The sequence below is a fragment of the Amblyomma americanum genome, chromosome 11 (assembly GCF_052857255.1).
Source record: "Amblyomma americanum isolate KBUSLIRL-KWMA chromosome 11, ASM5285725v1, whole genome shotgun sequence".
Classification (NCBI taxonomy): Eukaryota; Metazoa; Arthropoda; class Arachnida; order Ixodida; family Ixodidae; genus Amblyomma; species Amblyomma americanum.
Window position 1 is genome coordinate 77,576,857 of NC_135507.1, and position 22,437 is coordinate 77,599,293.

At 47.1% G+C, this 22,437-nt stretch overlaps 1 pseudogene; it reads left to right on the plus strand.

The window, feature by feature from the left end:
* The first annotated feature begins 8,039 nt into the window (after positions 1–8,039).
* On the plus strand, positions 8,040–19,496 carry LOC144109722 (serine/threonine-protein kinase PLK1-like; annotated as a pseudogene).
* Positions 19,497–22,437: the final 2,941 nt, after the last annotated feature.

A 22,437-nucleotide genomic window follows, 5' to 3' on the forward strand; every position in this document is an offset into this window, starting at 1 on the left:
AGAACTTATTGGGCACCATTCTTGCTGCGCTACACTGCTAACTTCCTTGGCATGGTTACGTTTGCCAAAGTTGTACATTTACCTTCTCGCACAGCGTATCAGCGCTCAATCCTTATTAGTGTTTTAACCAACGAACGAAACGACAGCAGCAATTAATATTCTGGTTTCTTTCAAGGGTTGCAGTTATAATCAGGCTATGCTAAAAGGGTACCTGCACGTTCTGCGGTATAGAAAGTACCGTGCCCGCTGTCATAAGGGGGATAAGTTGCAGACGAACTTGCCGCGGGTGTATTCCGTCTGGGAATTCATGTCGACAACAACGTCGGGAAATTCGTCGCTGGTCGTCGCAGTGCTAGTAAAAATCTCTCCGCCAGCAGCCATAATTAACAAGATAAAACGCGATCTCGATCCCATGCTTTTAACGGCTGCAATGCACACTACCACACAAGCACCAGCGACTGAGCTCGAGACTGCCGTTTCTGACCGGTGCGCGACGGTTTTGAAAAGGAAGATTCATATAAGCACGTGCACAAAACGAATCCACGTTATTGGTTGGCGCCACTGGTCGTGGAGATGCAGGCAGTGACCGCAACTAGTCGGGCGTGGCCCTCCTATAGCAGACGCCCTATTGTAGTCTACTGTAGATGCCCTAGAAATCCCTTCCCTTATCTTGCTTCTGGAGTAAACCTTCAAGACGTCTCAAGTCATCCAGGCTGCTGGGCTTTCCTGGGAATTGAGCTGTTTTGGGTGATCTCATCCCTCCTTGACTACAAGGCGCTGCAGCTGCGAAGGCTGTTACTTCATGGGGTTCGTGATAAGCTAGAATGGGTACCATGAACAGCCCCTGCTATATCCGCCAGTGTCAGGCTTCGACCTAGCTCTTGAATTGCGCTTTCCTGCTGTGGAGTTACAACGGAAAATTGCATGCCCCAGTAATAATAATCGTTTTTCAGGCGAGGTTCAGCGTTTGAACGTGACAAAGTTTATCTATTATTAATTTCGTTTGTTCATAATTTGAAAACTACATTCTTGCGTCGTATGTGTTTCGTCCTTATTCCGCAAGAACGAACTTATCAAACTTTATTTGACCACGTGTCTTCACGCGGTGTCTGAGCCTGTACATATGCTAATGATTTTTCTGGCACCTATACTCACGTGGTGCTACACTGCGAACTTTTCGTGCGCAGGTGTTGTGTGCTCTGCTTATCAGGATAGACAGTGAAAACCCCACACTAGAGTCGTGTGTGGATGCCCTGGAATGGCAGCCGGAATAGGGAGACTGGGTTGAACCGAATACTCAGGGAAAGGTGGCTAGAAATGGAGGAAAGTGTGGTCGCTGCTGACATTGTAATTGAACATGGCGGACATGCCAGTGCAGAATATGAGCACGGAAAGGGCAATGGCTTGGGTAGCTTGGACAACTTAGAGAAAATAGGTCAGGAGGCGTGAATCAAGAGCAGCTGACAAAACGTGACTCATAAGGAATGGAGTGATAGCCAGAAGAATAACAGTGGAAAAGAGCTACAACTGGGGCTAGTTGGAAATGCATCCTTGAAGGTATTGGTGAGCGCTACCAATGTACGGAAAGGGACGAACACACAAGACAAGCGCTTTCTAACAACTGTTTATTATCTGAAGGAGCATGCCTATATACACATATTAACGTCAAGTCATACACAGAAGAGGGAAGAGCACACGACACTTACAAGAGCGATATGAATGAAAAATATATAATAATAAAATATCAACACGTGCCTTTACAACAGCCGAAGATTGCTATTCCTGAGGTAGTTTAATTCGGTTCTCCCTAGCATCACCGAAGGGGAGCTGATGCATTTGTTATCTGGAGCAACGTGCATAGCGAAAGCTTCGATAATTTCGCGTTCTCGTCTGTTTCTGGCCCGACCTATTACCTTGGTGTTGTTTAGCATCGGGGTGCATTTGCAGTGTACGCAATGTGGTGCCAGGTTTCCTGATTTCGCTACCTGCTCGCATAATCTTTCGTGCTCTCTGAGCCTCTTGTTCAGGCATCTACCCGTTTGCCCTACGTAGGTTCGTTGACAGCCAAGTGGAATGCTGTAAATGACGTTTTCTTCACACTCTCGATAGGTGATGTCGTGTTTGACGTTGCACCCATATTTCTTTTTGTGGTCTTTATTCTCGTTGACCTTTTTGCACATTCCAATGAGCTTATTGGGAGCTGAAAAAACCACCTCAACTCCGTATTTGTTCGCTGTCTTCCTTATTCTGTGGGAGATGTTGTGAATGTATGGCATCACAACGGGGCGTCCTTCATAGCTCGGTTTTTTATTCTTATCGGACCCAGTAACTTCTCTTAGTAAGCATTCTGCAATGCCGCCAAGTAACTGCTCAGGATAGCCACAAGCCCTCAATCGGGAAACCTGTTCAACAATGCTGTGACTAATCGAGTGGGGGCATGATTTTTTTATAGCTAGGTTTAGGCAAGAAGTTGCTAAGCTCGTTTAACAATTTTAGAATGACCAGAATCAAATCGCAACAGTTGTTTTTCTGCCTTGGGCGTATAAGCCCAGCAAGTGTGGTTGTCGCTGCAAGTCACCAGCAGGTCTAGGAATCTAATCTGGCTGCCCTGTGGGATTTCAGATGTGCACTCAAGGCCAGGAAAAACACTCTTCCATTCATTAACAATACCTCCCACGTTTATGGAGTCGGTTAGGCTGTTGGAAAGGCAGAGCAGGTAATCATCAACGTACCTAAAGCAAGCTAAAATATTGTGCGTATTTAGTATGCTCGATATCTTCCGATTGCCCTGTGCCAAAAAAATGTCGGACAGCACAGGTGCCAAACAAGATCCAATACTTATGCCTCCTTTTTGCAGAAACAATTCGCCTTCAAATTCCACGTACAAAGAGCACAGGTAGCATTCAACCAATTCAAGAAAGCAGTTAACATTCATTCCACACTGGTTTTGAAACCTAAGAGCTCCAAAAGCTAACAGTGAGCGGCCTCCTGCAGTTATAACAAACTGTTCGAACGCCCTTCTTAACATAAACAACATTCTGTGGAAATGCAAACCTATTATGACTGGCAATGATCGTCTCACCAAAAATAATTTCCGACGCACCACAAGCCTGAAAGACATAGTAAACTCTGGCTTGATAAGGAACCCCCTCCGACAGTTGCTGCATACTCTCGACCAAGAAGCAAGACATGCAAGCATTTACATGGCGAAAATACATTTAGGAGCCCGACAAGCGACTTCTGCTTCGGCATAAAGAATAGCTTTAACTGCGCGTCGTCTGATATCTGCATGGTTGAATGGTTCTACTGTCAGGAGCAATATATCAGAAAAACCGAGCAATCAATGAACGCCAGACTAACTGGTCATCGAGCTGACACAGCAGTGAAGCTACAGAGGGCAATGGAGGAACATTATAATCAACGCGGTCACAACTTTGATGAACTTAAACTGTTGTTCCTTCAATTAGGTTTGAAATCTCCAAAGGACAGGAAACACAATGAAGCCTTCCTAATGAGTTTAAAATCTTACAACCAGCACGAATTAACATATGCAGAGAAAACTGCGAATCTCTCAGGAATATTCCGGCACTGGCGTAATCTTTAAGCAGGTCTTTCACGTGGTAAGAGTATTCAGCAGCTCCTCACACCTTCGCTTAATTGTTTCTTTCACCCTGCACTTCCGCCCCGACCCATCCCTTTCCCCTGAATGAATTTTTTTCTCTCTTCTTTGTTCAATTTAGCTTTAGCTTGTTTTCTGCTTTCCTGCTTCTCTTGCCAGCACTTCTCAGTAATACGTCTTCCGCGTTCCTTCCTCCCCCCCCCCCCCCCCACACACACACTTCCTGTCATGCTTTCTCTGGACTCGTCCCCATGTTTTCCGGCGACAGTCTGTCTGACTTGTCCAGGTCGTGCGTCTTTCGCTGATTTTCTTCTCTTGACCATGTTGTCTTTACCTTTATGAATATTTGTAAGTTACGTTTTTATGATAGTTTTTAGTTACTTGTTCCGTTTGCCAGGGACCCGTCTGTCTGCAATGAAGGTAAAATTGATAAAAGAGTTACTACACTGTAGGACATAGCAAGAGTGGGCGAGTTGCACCTCAGTTGATACCTGTACTTCATTTACCTCTCTTTAAGGATCTCTATTTGAGCAAAATTTAGGGGCCACCCGCTTGATGCAGAATGCTCGAACTGGTTTGAAATGATTTGACATGTTCATGACGGTAAAAATTACTAATTGAGATGAACTCTAAAATGTGTGGGATTCGCACCGTCAGATGTGGAGGATTTGCACCACTGCAGCCTAACCATCGGTAACAGAGGGTATCGGATTATGTGAAACGATTCGTCGTGTTGTGATACGTAGTTGTTAACCATATATTAACGCATAAAATGAGGAATTATACCTGATATAGTGAAGGTGGCTGTAAATCGCAACAGTAGTTCAAATTCCATGAGGCAAATGGCGCTGCTTGTGGTCTAGGAAAGTTTTCAGATACATGTACATAAGGAGTGTTGACATGAAATGAAGAAAGCGAACTAGAAAACTGGCAAGCAGATATCGGGATAGCAGTAGGGGGGCAAATTAGTAATTATCGGTTATTAAAAAGGTTAAACAAACAGAGAGAGCTCTGTGGAAAACAGGGATGCTTACAAAATCGGCTCTGGGAACATGGAGGGTCTTTAAGCAGGAAATTGTCCAAGGAAATATCTACAATAATTTTAGGGAAAGCTCTTCGTTGCTTAATGCGATGACGAGAGTTTTGCGGACTAAGACATATAGGGTCAGGTACCACTAGACAGACACGCTGTGCGTTGCGTGCGGAGAGGAGGAGGAAACGGCTGAACACTTGATACTTTTCTGTAAACGGCTTCACCCTACAGTGGAAAGCAACGGACCTGATTTATCCAAAGCATTGGGGTTTAAGGACAGTGAAGGGAAAGTAGATTTTAAGCGGATACAAGTAGCCAAGCGGAGGTTATCTGATTGATGGCTAAAATCAAGACAAGAGTAAAATTTCACAAGTCTTGGCTAGGTGTCTTGAATCACCGCCCAATTTAAAGTGTTCAGCCATGAACATCCATCCGTCCGCCCATTCATCCGTCTGTTCATCCGTCCATCCATGCATGCATCCATCCTAGAGGGAGCCTACATGTACCGCTTGCTTAGGGTGGGGACATTTCGATACAAGGTTGCTTAAAACAACCTAAAACTGCTATCAGGCAGAGTGGGCGGCGATTGCTGATATTGTATAGACAGGGTAGCCAAGACTGGAGAACGGGAGCACAAAGGGGACTGCAGGGATGGGCTCGGGAGCGTTGTTTGGCTGACTCTGTTCTCAGAAGAAAAAAAAATGAAAATCTGAGTGCAAGGCTGAGGGGAGCATTGACAACTATCTCACCTCCCTGTCCCACAGCGCTTTTGTTAGAGGCGCCCGAATTTGGAACAAAAGGTTGCTGCAGCTAGGGGTGCTTGCAAAGGGGCATTGTGCCATTTCCAACAGCTGCACAGCACCACGCGATATCATAAGCTAGTGGTAGCTGATCAGTGATCAGCCCCTCTTTCTGCTACACCTCATCCCCATTGTACACGAAAGTTGAAGCACCTGCAGGCTCCTTACACAAAAGCAGGCCACTGGCAAATTGTTGTTGGGGGCCAAAATGGCATGGTTTCTACGAAAGCTGCAGAAATAGAACCACTTAAATTTTGCCCGCAACATGAAGGGGTATCACAAATGGTGTCCCCATCCTAAGCCAGGCGTTACATGTAGGCTCCCTTCGGCCGACTGGTAAGCGAGAAATGTCAAGTGGCCTTGTCCCAGCGGGATTCAGCGGCGCGGCGCTAAGCTTGCGCGCTAGGTCTGGCAACCAGCCCACTCTTCGCAACGCTTCGGTAGGGTGTCTAGTAGAGTTGCTGGAATAGTTTCGCCTGCCGTAAATGCCTCTCCCATTGTGACCGATTTACATGACAGCGCAGTTAATCCGATTAAGTTACCATTTGCTCCCAATTCCAATGACACCCCCTGCGATTTAATACTAGCCGGACTAATGTGACCGGTCAGCAGAGAGAGGGTAAGAATGAGTCAAGGGGGAAAATCAGTGGACAACATCGGCTGGAGGGCCTACCCTCGAAGTGTATTTTCCGATTCTATTGTGGTATGCGAATTCAGTTCGTTCATTCTTAGGGCTAGGAGTGCCGAGACACCGGGTCTGTGGAACTTGGACAAAAGCTCGTCTGCTTATCTTCCCTGCTTCCCGACTTTGCCAATCACTTCAAAGAAGTTTAGCAACTTTCGTTTCCCCAGTGCGTCGTCTGCTTTTTTCGTCCGCCGTGTCCGTCTTGGCAACATAGGACGGCAGAGCAGTTTCTAGTAACGTCTAAACACGTGATGCGGGCGCCGCCGACCAACCATACGTCGTGGGAGGGGATCTTTATACCAGCTGACGCATTGCAACATTCTTTCTCGGACGGTTGGTCTGCTCATGCCCGCCTCTCCACTGGTTAAGATCAAACCATCGCCTTCTTCAGCGCACGCGCAAACTACAGAAGACAACAGCTCTCAAGCACACAACACTTAGCAGGCGGAATAAAGATCTCGTGGAAGCGGATCTCGCCTGGGTCACCCACACGCCTTTGCTTTAAAACAGTTTTCTGGGTAGCAGAACAGTTTTCGCTTATTCCTCAAAACGCACATCATCTCGGGAAATCGGCGGATTTGCGTCTGCGGTAGCTCTCCGCTTATTGTCCTCGCCTTGAGAATCCCCACTGCCACTCACCTATCTCCCTTACCCCCTCCAGTATAGTTGGAGCGCTGTGTCTCAGGTTGGAGTCACCCGCGATAAGACTGCGTGTACTCTCTCCTTATGTCGGACTTTCTTCCGCCTTGCTGTTTTCACCACCATTGTGGCTTTGTCCCTTCCCAGACTTTCGGCTCTGACCTCATCTCTCGGCTTTTCAGTGTTAATCTGCTAGCTATCACTCCCTTCCTTATGAGTCACTTTTTCACAGTGGCTCTGGATTCATGCTTTCTGACCTACTTCCTCTAAGTTGTCCAAGCTACACAAGCCAATGCCCCTTCCGTGCTCATGATCTGCACTGGCATGTCCGCCATTTTCATTCACAATGTCGGAAGCTGCCACGCTTTCCTCATTTCTGGCCACCTTTAATTCCCTGAGTATTCGGCTTTCCCCAGTGTCCCTATTCCAACTACATTCCCAGGGCATCCATCCACGGCTATAGTGTGGAGTTTTCACTGTCTATCTTGAGAAGCTGAGCACACAAGTCCTGCACTCGAACACTTAACAGTTTAGCACCACGTGACTATTTCTACCAGAAAAATCATTAGAATATGTACAGGCTCAGACACTGCGTGAAAACACGTGGTCAAATAAACATTGAAAACTTCGTTCTTGCACAAAAGCTAAAGCACGAAACACATACTTCGCAAGATTGTACTTTTCAAACTTGCTCAATCGAAATTAATAAAAGATAGGTTTTGTCATGCTCACACGCTGACTCCCTCCTGGAAAACGATTAACTAATATTCGGGCATGCAATTTTTCGTTGTAGCTCCACAGCAGGAAAGCGTGATTCAAGAGCTAGGAGGAAGCCTGACACTCGCGGAGATAGTACAGGCTGTTCATGGTAGCCATTCTAGCTTATCACGAACCCCATGACGTGTCAGCCTTCGCAGCTGCACCGCGTTGTAGATAATCACGTGTGATGAGATCACCCAAAAGAGCTCGATTCCGAGGAAGCCCAGCAGCTTGGATGACCTGAATCATCCTGAAGGAAGATTAGGAAAGGGATTCTAGGACATCTACAAAAGGACGGCCACGCCCACTAGGTGCGGCCACTGCCTGCATCTCCGCAACCAGCGGCGCCAACCAACAGCGTGCCTCCTTCTCAACCTACATTTCAAAACCATCGCGCACCGGTCAGAAACGGCAGTGTCGAGACCAGTCGCTGGTGCTTGTGCGGTAGTGTGCATTGCAGCTGTGGAAAGCGTGGAATCGAGATCGCGTTTTATCTTCTTGATGATGGCTGCTGGCGGAGAGATTCTGGCTAGCACTGGGACGACCAGCGACGAATTTCCCGACGTCGTCATCGACAAGAATTCCCACACCGAATACACCCGGGGCAGGTTCCTCGGCAAGGTATGTCGCCTTATGACAACGGGCGTTCTGGCACCCTTTTAGCACACCGTGCTTATAACAGCGAGCCGTGAAAGAAACCATGATATTAATTGCTACTGTCGCTTCGTGCGTGGATCGAACGCAAATAAGGCTTGAGAGCTCATACGCGGTGCGAATAGGTTAATGTACATCTTTTGGCAAACGTAACCATGCCACTGAAGTTAGCAGTGCGCAGCAAGAATAGTGGCCCATAAGATCTATTTATAGCGTGTTTCACGTAAGAATTTAGACAATTTTTTTTAAAATAGGCTTTTTCATTTAGAAGACCGCATTTGCGGCATAGCATTGCGAGCGCTGGAGTACGCATAATACAGCTAAGATGTGCGAATTACCAGGCTGGTTAACCAATACCTAATAGTTTACTCTTTAGCTATTGCTGTACAGTTCTATGCTTATTGAGAGACGTGTAGCCCACTGTTAGATATATCCATAGTAATTTTTAGAATTTCGAAAATGCGGTTACCGCCTGCGCTCTGGCCGAACTAATTTTGGGTACATCGTGAATAAACAAACACGTTTTCGAGAAGCTTGCAGGCAAAGCAGCATCTCCAGTTCACGTAACTCTTCGAAAAAGACAGAATTTGCTGGGCCACAGCGCCGATGGTAACGGCATTTTCGAAATTATAAAAACCGATAAGAACTTTACTTATGGTGGGATACACACCTATCGTAATTAAAAAGTCTTACGATAATAGGTAAAAGTTAAGTATTCTTATAAGTTAACCAGCCTGCTTGTTTGCAAATCTCAGCCGCAATCGGGTGTAGTAGACCACTAAGAAAATCGTCTTCCTGAAAATGCCTCAAAAAAAGCGGTTTTCTAACTCAATATGCATACTTTTAAAAATTTCGGACCAGCCTTAAGGCTGGGACACATGTCCGGCGAGCGCCGGATGCATCCAACCGCGTAGATATATCCAGTGCGTCCGGCGTGCCAGCTCCGGCTGGAAGCGGCAGGCAGTGCCACAGCGGAGAGCGCCAACGTCATGATGACGTAGGGGTGCTCTTCTCGAGGCCGGTTGCCGGCGCCTGAAAAATGCGCTAGAATTGTTTGTTCACGTTCATAACACGCCCTGAGAGCGGGGAACATCAAAAATAAGTTATTTTTGACAAGCATTGGTTAATGCCGAGGCTGGTGGAAGTGATAACTGAGATACAAGCAAATTTCTTCCTATAGCCGCTTTGCGGTTGCTGCTCGCCTGGCCTACTGCTATCTCCTCTGCTGAAGGCGGCGCGGAAATCGTACATATATTTATTTTATTATGAGACTGGGCTCACAATAAACTGGTGAATATAGTAATGCCTTTATAATACAGCGCTGACCATTTCCGAAACGTCCTTGGCGGCGGCATCAATGCGAAACTGGCTACAGGCTTAGCGCCGACCAGGGGAGCCAGGCAGCAAAGTTTGTCGCACGCGGGAGGGGTTGTTGCCGAAAGCTCGGCCCTTGTACAGGGCATGCTTTCGCTAGTTGCACATAGCTAGCAGTTCTTGTGATTTCCTTCTTTTTTTCTTTTATGACTGCGATTCAAGAAATTTTGGTGCCACAGAAGCTTTGCAGCGGCCGCTTCCCGCCATTGCGGTGCGGTTTGACTAGCGTTCGCTAGGTCCGCTACTGAAACCGACCATATTTGAATTTTATTATGAGATAATGCTGCGAAGAGCTAAAGCGATGTCACGAGTAAGCCGGTTATTGTAGCACAGGCGACTCCTGAAGCGCCGTGCGGTGCGGCTGCGATGCGAATTATGCTATAGGCCTAGCGACGACCAGGGCCGCCAGGCAGCAGCGTCGTTCGTTGCCCGACGGCCCCACACGCGGCGCATTTGCCGAAAACTCGCTACTTGCACAGGCATAATTTGTCGCTACTCGAATATAGCAGTCTTTGTGATAGCAGGGCTGTGTTGTCTTTCCTGGGCGGACGTCATTGGTATACACAGAGGCACTGCTGTGCGATGTCAAGCTGACACCGCGGCTGCGGGCGGTGCTTGAGAGAATCGGCGCTCGCACTTCCGTGTGTCCCGGCTTGAGGTGGGACGGCAGTTCGCAAGCACCGACCGGAGCGCAACGCCGGACATGTGTCCCTGCTTTAGGCTGACCTTTCCAGACGTTGTAGACTTTAGTAGTACAGTAATGTCTCCACTCAGCAGCTGAGAATCAAATCCGGTTGTTTAATTACTTTTGGCACAGGCGGCACTTGTAGTGGTCAGAATACTGTTGCTTTTCCGTTAGTAGTCCTGACTACGGGTGGCTGTAATCAAGAAATTCTTTAGTGCGACTCTTCAATCAAACAATAATAACACAGCTTGACAATGCATCTTTACGCAAAGGAGCGTTTTGTGCTAAGAGACCGGCTCGCCTCAACCGTGCCGTGAGGGAGAGGGTGTAAAAGGGCACCGGAATAATTTCGACCACGTAGGACCCGCACCGGTTAGGGCGATATGTTCGCCTTGTTCTGTATCACCCTATTCTTAAAAGCGAGGGGGTTAAGGATCCTCCCCAAAGAAGGTGAACGGCTCCTTCAGGAGAATGCCGCAAGTCGTTTTGCCCAAGTGGCTGACCTATATATGAACCAGCCTGCTGTGTGTGTGTTGCTCGAAAGAAAGCGAAGTGGCGGTGTGTTCGCCACTGGAGGGTCTCCTGTGGGTGAAATACGCTTCTTCTTCCTCGAGTTGTACTCGAGTTTAATGTCTCTATATCCATGTGGAGGAACACTACACAACACAGGAGCGGAGAGCCGCCTCTTAAAAGCTGTTGTGAGGGCACGCAGGCGCCTGTACTCTCTACTCGGCCTTCCCCCTCCTCGATTGGGAAGGTTGGTTATCCCAAACGAGGAAGATTGCTCTGACATCCCGGTGGACACCTCAACTTCGCAGTAGGGGAAGCCAGAAGTGAAGGATGGAAGAGTTAAAGAGGTGCCATTGAAGAGTGCTCCAGAAATTTACACCACCGAATTAATGAATTTGTCAACGTGGGGACAGGCACCGACGTCGCTCAGCACACGTTCGCTCTTTGCGTTTCGACTCGATTGAAACGCGGCTGCCGCAGCCGGATTCGAACCCGCGTACTCCGTCTCAGCACCAGGGCGCTATAACCATGCACTGAGCCACCGCGGCGGGTTCCTCGTTTGTGAGGCGGTCAGAGGGCATCTCGTCATGTGGACCGGACGACCACGACTGTGCAAAAGCCGGGGAACTCGGTTACATATATGGTGATTTTGTGAAGAGTTAACATTTTAAAGTCATATTACTCACTTTATTAGTTAATGCGATTCTCCTGTTTTCTGATGTCCTCTACTATACAGGCATTACTGTGACAATAAAAGGCAGCTTAACGCCTCAAAAAGCCTATTGTGAACAACGACTGGAGAATTCCGCTGAAAAACTTTACTTTTGCACTTTTCACTAGAATTTGTAAGGGCTGCCTTCAAATTATTCCTGTCTGCTATGCTTTGTGAACTGAACTATACCTTTGAAACTTACCTGCGTTCAGCATGTATTAGTCCCAGCTGTCTTGAATTTCGTGCTGTGGTCTATTTTAGTACTTAGGCATCAAGCCGATTTCGCGTTCGAGTGAAGGAATCCACTGCCTGAGTGTTTCAGTCACACAGTGCGAAAGCATTCACCCGTCATTTGAATGTCCTTGCAACAAGGCTGGCATTACTTTTTCAGGGCGGATGTGCGCACTGCTACCAGTTCGTGGACAAAAAAGCGAATGTCGCGTACGCAGGCAAAATCGTCTCCAAGAGTCATATCAAATAGGAGATTGACCGGCAATATGTGAGTTCTGTCACTCTGTCTCTTCTCTATTCGAAGAAATTTTCTAAATTGGACACTGAGGACAAAAATTCCTTTTGTGGCTTTTAAAGTGAGAGCTCTGCTCCTGAGAGTACAACTTCCGATTTCGATGAGCATCAGGCAATGACTTTCAATGCCTCACACGGTCAAACCGAACTTAACTCCAAGGTGGTATGACCCAAAATATCGACGTATGACCACGGGATCATAAGAGTACGGCCATTTGGTACATCACCTTGACCCTGACGCTTGATTTGACACCACGTTGAACACCAGCCATTTTTTATGGCGACGCCGGCGCAGCGAGGCGTGCAGACGCGCCGAATCATATGAAAACGAATTAATGAAGGTTGAGCTACGGCATAGGATTCGTGCACAAGTTCAAAATGTGTGGCGCCCTCTAGCGAATGCAAAAGAAAGATTGTGTGATCGCAAGTCGGCTGTTGTCTCCCCAGCGTCCTCCTAGAATGTTCGCGCTACCCACGCATACATAACAATAACGAGTTGTCAAAGCCTGCCGGTTCCAAACACAAACGTTTAGTGGATTTGAGCCCTGCGGCCGTATTCTGTTATGGTACACAACCCACTTTAGATATCGAACCCGCTTAGTCCTCTTGCATACAGGTCACTGTTCTTTAGTCACGCGCTGCGGCTTTCAAGCGTCAGTGGGAAGCAAACAAACCATTCGCTGTGATACGGTGAGACCCGGTCCCATAAGATATGATATTTTAAATTCCACTTTAGCGACCGATTACCCTTGCAACCATCATGGCTTTTGTCATTTCAACGCACGTCTTTAATAATCATAGGTAGCAGCATCATAGTCCAGCAATTTACCATCTTTTCTTCATGCTTAATACAACCTTCTGTGATGTTACTCATTAATTTGTTGTCTAAAGCTCAAAGAAGAAATCAACATCCACCGAACCCTGTGCCACAAGCACGTCGTTCGCTTCCACAGCCACTTTGAGGACGCCAAAAACGTGTACATCATCTTGGAGCTATGCACAAGACAGGTTTGTTAACATTCCTCTCTTCAGTGGTATATATTTCCACTTAATTTCTTTGCGTTCATCCGAAAACGTGGCTAATGTCCTCAAGGTTCGTTTTCATTTCGTTTAATGGTGCCCAATGGGACACAGAAAGGGGTCTTTGAGCTTGGCTTTAAAATGTTTGCATTATGCAGAGTACAGGCCCCCGAGCGTACATGCCACGTACGAGACCTCAAAAGCAAGCGGGAAATTTACGATAAATTTTATTAAAATTCCCGCTTTCGCACCTCGCGGCAACTTGCGGTGCCGGAATTTTGCTCGAAAATCTGGCAGACGTCGTCGCGTCTTTCAAATGGCGATTGCAGCTGAGGGTAATCATTAGTTCACAGCGCCAATTTCTTTCAGACGTCACGCGCTACCGCGGCCGAGGCCACTCCGCGCGCGCCGCAGCCGGCGGAGGTAGGGGAGGGGCCGAGAGAGTGAAGCCGGCGGAGGAGCGCTGCCGTTTTGGCGTGCGAGAGGAGAGGGAAAGGCGCGAGGCCGCGGAAGTTCAGATTTTGTCTGGATATAACTGGGCTTCCAAAGAGAGAATTAAAATAATCCTTGCTGGGGGATAATTATGAACCGTCGTCTTTTAACATCCTAGAAACATCGCACCTTTATTGAGAGCCTCTTTCTGAGTCCCTTTAACTCCTAAAAACTACTATGGCTTTAAGGGACGCTGTAGTGGAATAATTTTGGAATAATTTAGGTCACCTTGGAATCTCTAACGGTCACTGACTTCGCACAATACACGGGCCTCCTGCATTTTGCCTCCACCGAAATGCGGCCGCCGAGCACACTTTTGCGTAAGAGACGTTTTGTCTCTTACGCAACTGACGGCACTTCACGTATCTATTTTTCAAGGCCTGATGAGAGGATATTTAAGGTTGTGTATGTTTCACACCGCTTCTATAAAATTTGGTTACGTGAATATGTATTTGGTTATTTATTTGTTTCGGCCATTTTTGCGAGAACGGCCACATTGTGTTCTTGAATCGTACTTTAGGGCGCAGCCAAGAAATGAAAACTGCCTTCGTTGTTTCGAAAACTGTCATTTAATATTTTGAAGTGGTCACTGTATTTTGTACAACGGAAAGCAATCATTTCACTCAAGCTTTCTCCAGACTGCCGTGATTTGAACAAATGTGCTGCATGTGCCTAGCTAAATCTTGAGGGACCGCATTTTCTTTATCATGTTCTTAAGCGCAACTAGCCTTCAAGGGTCTTCCCCATGCTTTATTAGCACATTTATTCTGCAGTCTCTTGAGCTGCACAAGTGCCGTGAGAGGCTGACGGAGCCAGAGGTGCGGCACCTCCTGCGCCAGCTGCTCCTCGCCTGCGAGTACCTGGTGCAGGAGCAGGTCATTCACCGAGACCTGAAGCTCGGAAACCTGCTCCTCACCAAAGGCTCGCAACTCAAGGTGGCCGACTTCGGACTTGCCACCCGCGTCCACTACCCGGGGCAACTCAAGAGGTCCATCTGCGGCACCACCAACTAGATGGCCCCCGAGATGCTGACCCAGAAGGGCTACAGCTACGAAGCGGACATCGGGGCCATCGGGTGCATCATGTGAGTTTCACCTGATTGCTCAGAGCTGTTTGCAACTGGTTACAACATTAATGCTTGCAACGACAGCTCGCAATACCTATCGTATTTGTATATCCGGCTATAAATGTATTAAAGGGAGAGTCTGCTTTTTGAAATATGGGTATCCTTGCGTTGTGGTGTCAGTAACGAGGGAATAAATCATGGCCGTGGCATTTATTTGTATTTTGAGCTGGTGAAGCAAGTCAGACCACAGTTGACGGTGATAATGGTATGTATTCAAACTTCGTTGTTCTGCTCGCAGCCGGGTTACGTCGAGTCAAAATAATGTGAATTTTAGGAATGAACTAGGCGCCATGTACACATGCTTAATTTGGTTACAGCAAGTTGCAGTCGCCAGAATTTCTCGTATTTCAACTAGTCCTCCTATCCCGCAGGGATGAATTGTGCTTGTTCATTCCACTATGTTGACAGGCGCGCTTTTATCGAGACAAATAACTTGCGGATATATGTGATAGATATCATGACCCTTACTTTTTACTCATTTTGAACCTTCATGGTGCTTTAATTTTCGGTTCCGAGAAAGCCTAAGAATGAATAAATTATGCGCTAATTATAATTCTTCCATATTACAGCGACGAGACAAATAATTAAAAAAGACGGCAAATGTGCTGCTTCCTTCTTCCCTGTCTCATGCAGTTCAGGCTGTTTCTCACAACGATCAAATTACGGCACTAGCCCAAACTATTCTTTCAAACCCTCACTGCCACTAACATGGCGGGCAGTCGTCTGCAAAGGCCTTTCTCTGACACGGCTCTGATGTTGGAATTCAGAGACGCCCTCCACCAGACGGGAAGTGGCGTTAATTTACTTGCCGAGAAAGTACAGGTGATAACCTATTGGCGTGATTCTTAGGTGCGCAACCGGGTATACGTATCTTCCATCAAGGAATTAACAATTGCTGCAGAGAAAATATTATCCATAAAATAACTATAAGTTTCCTCTTCATCTTAAAAAAATCATATCATGCTCTTCACGTTCAAAACCAGGCACTTCCGTGCATCACGAGCGTCGTTTGCCCGCAGTTACGTTACCATTTCATACTGACTGGCCGGTAGGGTTGTGGTAGCATGGCTGTGCTCGCACTCCTTCAAGCTGTGACTTGCTGCAATGTCGGTCACCAGATAGTGTGCGGACTCCCGCGCACACCGACAGGCCGAAAACTGCTTTCCGCAGGTACAAGCTGCTAGTGGGGCGTGCCCCCTTCAAGTCAACGACGAGAGAAAAGACATTTGCCAGGATCAAGAGGAACGAATTTGAGATTCCCACGAATGTGTCTTCCGCAGCGAGTGCCCTCATCCGGTGGATTCTACAACCGGAGCCCGCTATGCGGCCGAGCATCGGAGCCATCATGCACCACGAGTTCATGACAAGAGGTAGGCTTCAATTTGTAACTCCGCAGCTGTGTGACTGCGTGCTGTACTGCTTCAATCATGTTTTTTTTTCTTTTGAACGCAAGAGCGTTATATCTGACGTTCGGAGAAAAAGCCGTGCTCGTCGCCACATCTAATTTGTTACTGTTCGGCTGAGGTCGTGACGTCAGACCATAGTCAACCAATGAGTGCAAGGCATGAAGTCGGATACGGAGAACAATGGGTTTGGAGAGGTATCAACAGCGCAGCACTCAGAGGGTGGGGACGGTTTCCGCTGCTCTGTGGTTGGCGCGTGGAGTCACATGACAGAGTGCGCTTACATGGCTGTGGAGGCAGAGGAGCAGCAAAGCAGCACTTCCTAAAAAGAAAAAGGCTCCGAGATAAATGCGTGCAGTAATGGTTCTTGTAGAATTTTGACGGAGCGCTGATTCGGGGGCAAGAAACTTGCTCTACAGACCGTAGTCCAGGCAATGCTAACGTCAGCGCCCATTCCTCCTGTAGAAGGCGGCGGAAATCCAACTGCAGCGTCGTAGTGTTGACATGGCAACGGAATGCTGCTGAAATAACTTTATCCCCGACAACGACTCGAACCCACGCTGGCGCAAAGAAAGCAGCTTGCTTCGTTCCCCGATGGCTCAGACAATTGAACCACCGACTTTAACTTGTCACGCTGCGTGCATGTCCACGATTTGTCTTGTTTGTTTGTTTTTATAGCACGTCTCCTTCAGCCACCAGGTGCGCTGTAGTAGCTGAAATCGAAATCATATGAAGTTTCCTACACTTGGCGAAGAGACCTTTAGCGTTGTCGTGCCCTCCTTCTCAAGGGTTGGTTAGGAGCTGTTTTGCCCGCGCTTCCTTCCTGCTGTGGAGTTCGGCGAAGATGGGCATGGGGAGGATTCGCTGAGGACCACCGCAAGGGTGTGTGAGCCCTCTGGGGGAGACATGGCGGCAGGAATGCCGGAAGCAGCGACGACAATAGCGTCCCCACGTGTTCGAACAGGAATGCCGGAAGCAGCGACGACCATAAGCGTATTCGTTCCGGTCCTCAGACGACGAAGTGCGGTATCAGTGTGATCCCCTTCGGTCATGCTGCGGTTGAACAATTGCCCGAGTGCCGCACCTCCGACAGCGCTTCCGCGTTCCGGACACCAAGATCTTTCAACCCCTGCTGGGAGACAGCCTGCATTCCTGTGTCATGACAGCGCCTTCCGGGTCAACATTGGCGCGGTCCGGACACACGTGCGCGCCCACCTGGAGGCCGCGTGGACAACAACGTTACCGGGTCCTGTTCCCTTTTCCTCGACCGAGCTGCGAGGAAATATCAGGACCGCCCTGCTGTGGGTGGTACCACCAGTGCCATCATGTGATTGGACATCATTCTTCGATCTGTATTCCCCAGCTAGGCATCTGGGGAATACGAAGAGTATTCAAGGAGCTGCTGGTTTGGTACCAGAGGAGAGCCTCCTTCTTGAGATATACCAGAGACTCCCGACTGCTAAGAAGCTCTTCTTACTGTGAAGCACTCTCAGTTGCCCGTATTTGTACGTTATTTAAATAGTCCTTGTATAAAGTTCTGAAGTTTTCTTCCACCGATCGTCCTCGTCTCTTCTCCGGCCCAGTCACGCAACCTGAATCCCAACAGAGCTCAAAATCTTTTTAACGCGACAGCGTTAAGGGTGCTGTTTGGAGGAAATCTCAATGTACTAGCTGGCGTCGGCCGATTCTCATCACCCTGCGAGGGTAGTTAAGTCCCTGCATGGTCAGGGATAGTCGCTTCTGCATTGTGGCGTCGCTCCCTGCTTTGTGTCACATACAGGGTAATGAGAATCGACTTACTCCACTGGTTGGAAGAGGGTCGTTTGACGCTGGAAAGCCGCCTTTTTGTTGACTTGTATTCGACTATAGGAGGTCCATAGGGATGGGTCAAAGACCAGAGGGTATAGTCGGTGAAGGTGGTGAATCGGCCGACCCCATCGGCTGGAATGGGGCTCCTTTGAGGGTCATTTTCCACTTTTGTCTTGAGTTGTATCCGACTATAACACATCTGCTGAATCAGCGCCAATTAGACCCTTTTTTTGGGCACACGTTTAATGACTAATCTGAATTCTTCCCGGCTTTCTTATTTCTATGTATGTATGGATCCTTGTGCGTGCTGACGCCTCGGGCACCTGACACTACGTGTAAGCGTAACTTTACGCACCGATCATTCTTAACTGTTGTGCAAGCAAGTGCGCAAGAACACGAAATTATTTTACTGCCTCACTAGTTCGTGTCAAAACGAAACATTGTGTCCTCCTACACGGAATTGCCAGAGCTACAAATTTCTCTTTTCGTGCGTAAGCACTAATCCGACGGGTACCAACCCCGAGCAAAATCGTCCGTTCCCTATTGCCTTGTCTGTTCATAGCTGGCCTAGGGCTATCGCTCTGTCTCTCGGCAAAGATTGCTCCTCTTCGTCTTCCACGCAGCACGAATTGTGCTTTCGCACTGCTTCGAATGTGTTAAATATTTTCGTAGGTTTTCCTTTTGCTTTATCAGAAGCGAGTTCTGTCGCGATAAACTACTATTGATATTAAATTTTTTTTTCATGATAAGAAAGTTTGTTGCAGGCTGATGCAGCAATTTCTATTCACCGAACAAAATATTACGGATTTTACTCGCAAGAACAAAATCTTCTCAAGAAACTTAGAGTCGTTCTTCGATGTCCATGATATAGTTCACGTTTGGAAAAACAGCTGTGCATATTAGGGGCACACAGGACACATAATGTCAACGAAGACAGAAGGTACACCTGTAACCATCGAAATTGAAGAAGCGAAATGTGTTCTGAGCGGCAACATCAAAAAACGGCTTCTGCAACGGCTTCTGCACATAACTAAGCCTCAGTGCAGCCGGCCTGCATATATTGACTGTTAATATTTGTAAGACGCGCAGAGCCGTTACTGGTATCTTGTGATGCGGCCTTTGCGGTGTGTTCAACGTGAATTCCTGATACAGGCGGATTTTATACGGTTTAGAATGGGGCCAGCTGAGCTGCATTCCTGAAACATTTCCGTAAATTCTACTACGACTCGTTATGCATCGATGTGACATTTCAGGCATGTGTACAATTTCTTTGCACTTGCCTCTGTTGAACAGACCTCTCATTGTTGAGAAGCATCAGCTATTGGATCGCGTGGAAGACTCTTCTACGAGGGCACACATTCTCAAGTTTTCTTGATTTTTGTTTATACTCGCATCTATTGTTTACGTCGTTCTCTTCTTTGAGTACGACCAGCAACTTGTGGATCACGACAGGTCCTCCACATCTTTTTTCAGGAAGTGCGAATCACCACGCCTAGTTTATGGCATTTATATATACCCACAGCTCCTGAATACTTTTCGCTCTCTCCTTCCAGGGCTGCTTCCTCCACACCTGCCTGCCGCACACGAAGGCACTCAGCACCGCTCAGGACTCAACCGACCGGAGGCACGCGTAGGAGAAAACGAAAGTTGAGCTGAATCGGACTGCGTCTCCCATCGAAAAGGCCCACACGGGAACAGCTGTACTTATTTACTGCTTGACTAGCTCCAGATTTTTATTTTTCCGTTTTTGTTACTGTTATTGTAACTGCTGTTTTATTTGCACAACCAAAGCTTTAGGAACCTTTTGTTTTCATTGAATCTTTAAGGCATTTTTTCTTCTTAACATGCACTGTTATTTCATTGTAATTAGAGCACACGCACAGATCATATTTTTGACAATGCCTGTGTCGTTAGTTCCAAGGCTGCGATTGTACTCCAAATGCGATTGCAATGAATCAGTTTTCATCTGTGCGAAAGCTTTAATCGATTTTAAATTTTGACAATGAACTTTCGAACAAACATTTTGTTCTCTGTTTGGTGTATCCATTTGCCTTCACTGTCGCTGTTGGAAGAACAATCTTGTCGTCTCACACAGGGAAAAAAATTAGGGGGCACTTTGTTTACCTAAAGTGCAGTGAGGCGAAAGCCTTCAGGCCGGTATTGCTGCTTGTGTCACTGATTTGTGGGTGAGATCTTACGCATTTGCGTTTGTTGGCATTCTGAGACTCCATTGAAGCGAGCGCTAGGAGGGAGGTTACGCGGCACCCGGCTCGGTCGACAGCTGCAAGGTGTCTGGCGCGGAAGAAGCGCTTGCGCTGGTGGCGCTACCTCGCGCATGCGCAGTGAACTATCAATGTCGCAACATGGCCCCCCAATAGGTTATCCGCGTGCGCTAGCACGCGCGGGTTATCTCGGAGGCCATGGGCGTAAGAGAGTAATGGACTGACGCAACATGAGCCATTAAAGGCTTTCCACTTTAAAAATACTAATTGGTCGTTGGGAAAGAAAATGGCGCAGTATGTGTCTCATATATGGTTGGACACATGAACCGTGCCATAAGGGAAGAGATAAAGGAGGGAGTGAAAGGAGAAAGGAAGAAAGAGGTGCTGTAGAGGTGGGATCTAGAATAATTTCGACCACATTCACCTTAAAAATGAGAGTTGGAGGCAGAGATTTTCAACATCCCCAACTGCGGAATCTGGATTCAAAACTTTGCTTTCTCACGTGGCCACTAAATGGAGGTTACCAAATGGTAGCGCCAATTATGCGCAGGTCTGCCAGCTTCCGGTGGTGTCATAAACCTTTTTGCATAACTTGTTTTTAGTTACTTTTAATCAAGAAGGCCCCTTTACTAGGCCCTACAGCTGGTGGGCAGACATAATTTATACACTCAGCCCGAAGCTACACAGGGAGAAAAAGCGTAGAGTGCAAGCACACGGCGGGAAGAAGAGATACCTGATCAGAGTTGAGTTACGAATGAACTGTGAGGCCATGGTGCTGCGGGTTAAATATATACTCAACACAGACTCAATGCGCGAAAAATTGTAAGACGAGTAGTAACAATAACAACACTATAAGATATTTAAAATTTGTACAGACGTATTTCTATTTTGTTTGGTAGTTTTCACGTGACATCTGAGGCGCCGTCTTTGGGCACAGAGTCCAGATTCCGCATTCTGTGCTCAGATCACGTAGAAATATGCGTGAATCAGAAAAACCACCATGTTTTCGCCGTTCTTCTGGTTTCATATATTGTGGAAATATGGGGGAAAGCCTTCCGCCCCGCACACCCACTCCGCGGATGCAGCGTTCCCACTGCTAACTGCGGAGGGACTCGTGCTCGAGGGAACAAAGGGAGGGACGACGAAGCATGAATACTTATATGCTGTTTATTACAGTTGCATTTATTATACAGAGCTGGCCAGCCAGGTATGGCGCCCAGCGCATTTTAAAGATCCCCAGGTAGTCTAAATTATTCCGGAGCCCTCTACTGCAGTTGCGGTTGATGATTTTCGCTATAGATTTATTGCTCCTTAATTCAACTGGTATTAGGCTGCAATCCACACGTCTAAACAACTGAAATTTAATGTGAGGATGTCAAATGCAGGCACAATATTAACCGACTGCATTAAGGAGCTCACGTCGCAGAAAAGCCGGTGTCGTCGGCTTTGAGCGAAAAATCTCTACTCCTCCTCTTCGCAATGTACGCCACTGCGCCAACAGATAGCGCGCGACAGCAGCGCAAGGAAAGGAAGCGACGCCTGTCACATATTTCGGTGGAAAACCCCGGCCGCACACTCTAAAAAAAAAGAGTAATTTCCGTCTTTTGGGGGGTAAACCACTTGTCGCTGAGCTAACACCAATAAGAGGGTAATATTACGCTATTTGCTCCAGAATAGTTTTAGTCCACGAGAAACAGTATAAATGTTAGACTCTTGCTAGTGTAAAGTTACACCTTGAAAGGCAGTGCAAGTTTACGCTGCCCAAGACTATTTTAGTGACACAACAAAAAGTGTAACCGTTTCTCTCTCTCTAGTGTAAAGTTATACTTTGAAAGGCAGTGTAAGTTTATGCTGCCCAAGACTATAGTTTCACGTTTTCAGAAAGGCTATTTTTAGTCCACGACAATGTAAATGTTACACTGTCTCTAGTGTAAAGTTACACCTTGAAAGGCAGTGTAAGTTTATGCTGCCCAAGGCTATATTTACACCTTTCAGAAAGACATTTTAGTCTAAAAAGGTTAACTCTTACTCCCACAGCAGCGTAAACGTATGCCACCAATACCAGTGCAACGTTAGGCTGTCTAGGAGTATTCATACATTTTTGGAGGAGTGTTTTTTTAGACAGCGTAAATTAATTCCACAGCAGCATATAGCTATGCTCTATTTGATATGTTTTAGATGGCGCAATGTTATACTTGGCCAAACAGTGCAAATTTGCCACCTAACAGATAAAGTTATGGTACATTTGTAAGAATAAAGACATCCTTTCAAAGCTTATTGTTATCCCACAAATAACAAGCTATGCACTACATTGCCTTAGTGCAACTTTGCTCTCCATTAACATTTATAATGTACTCCCCCTAAGGCATA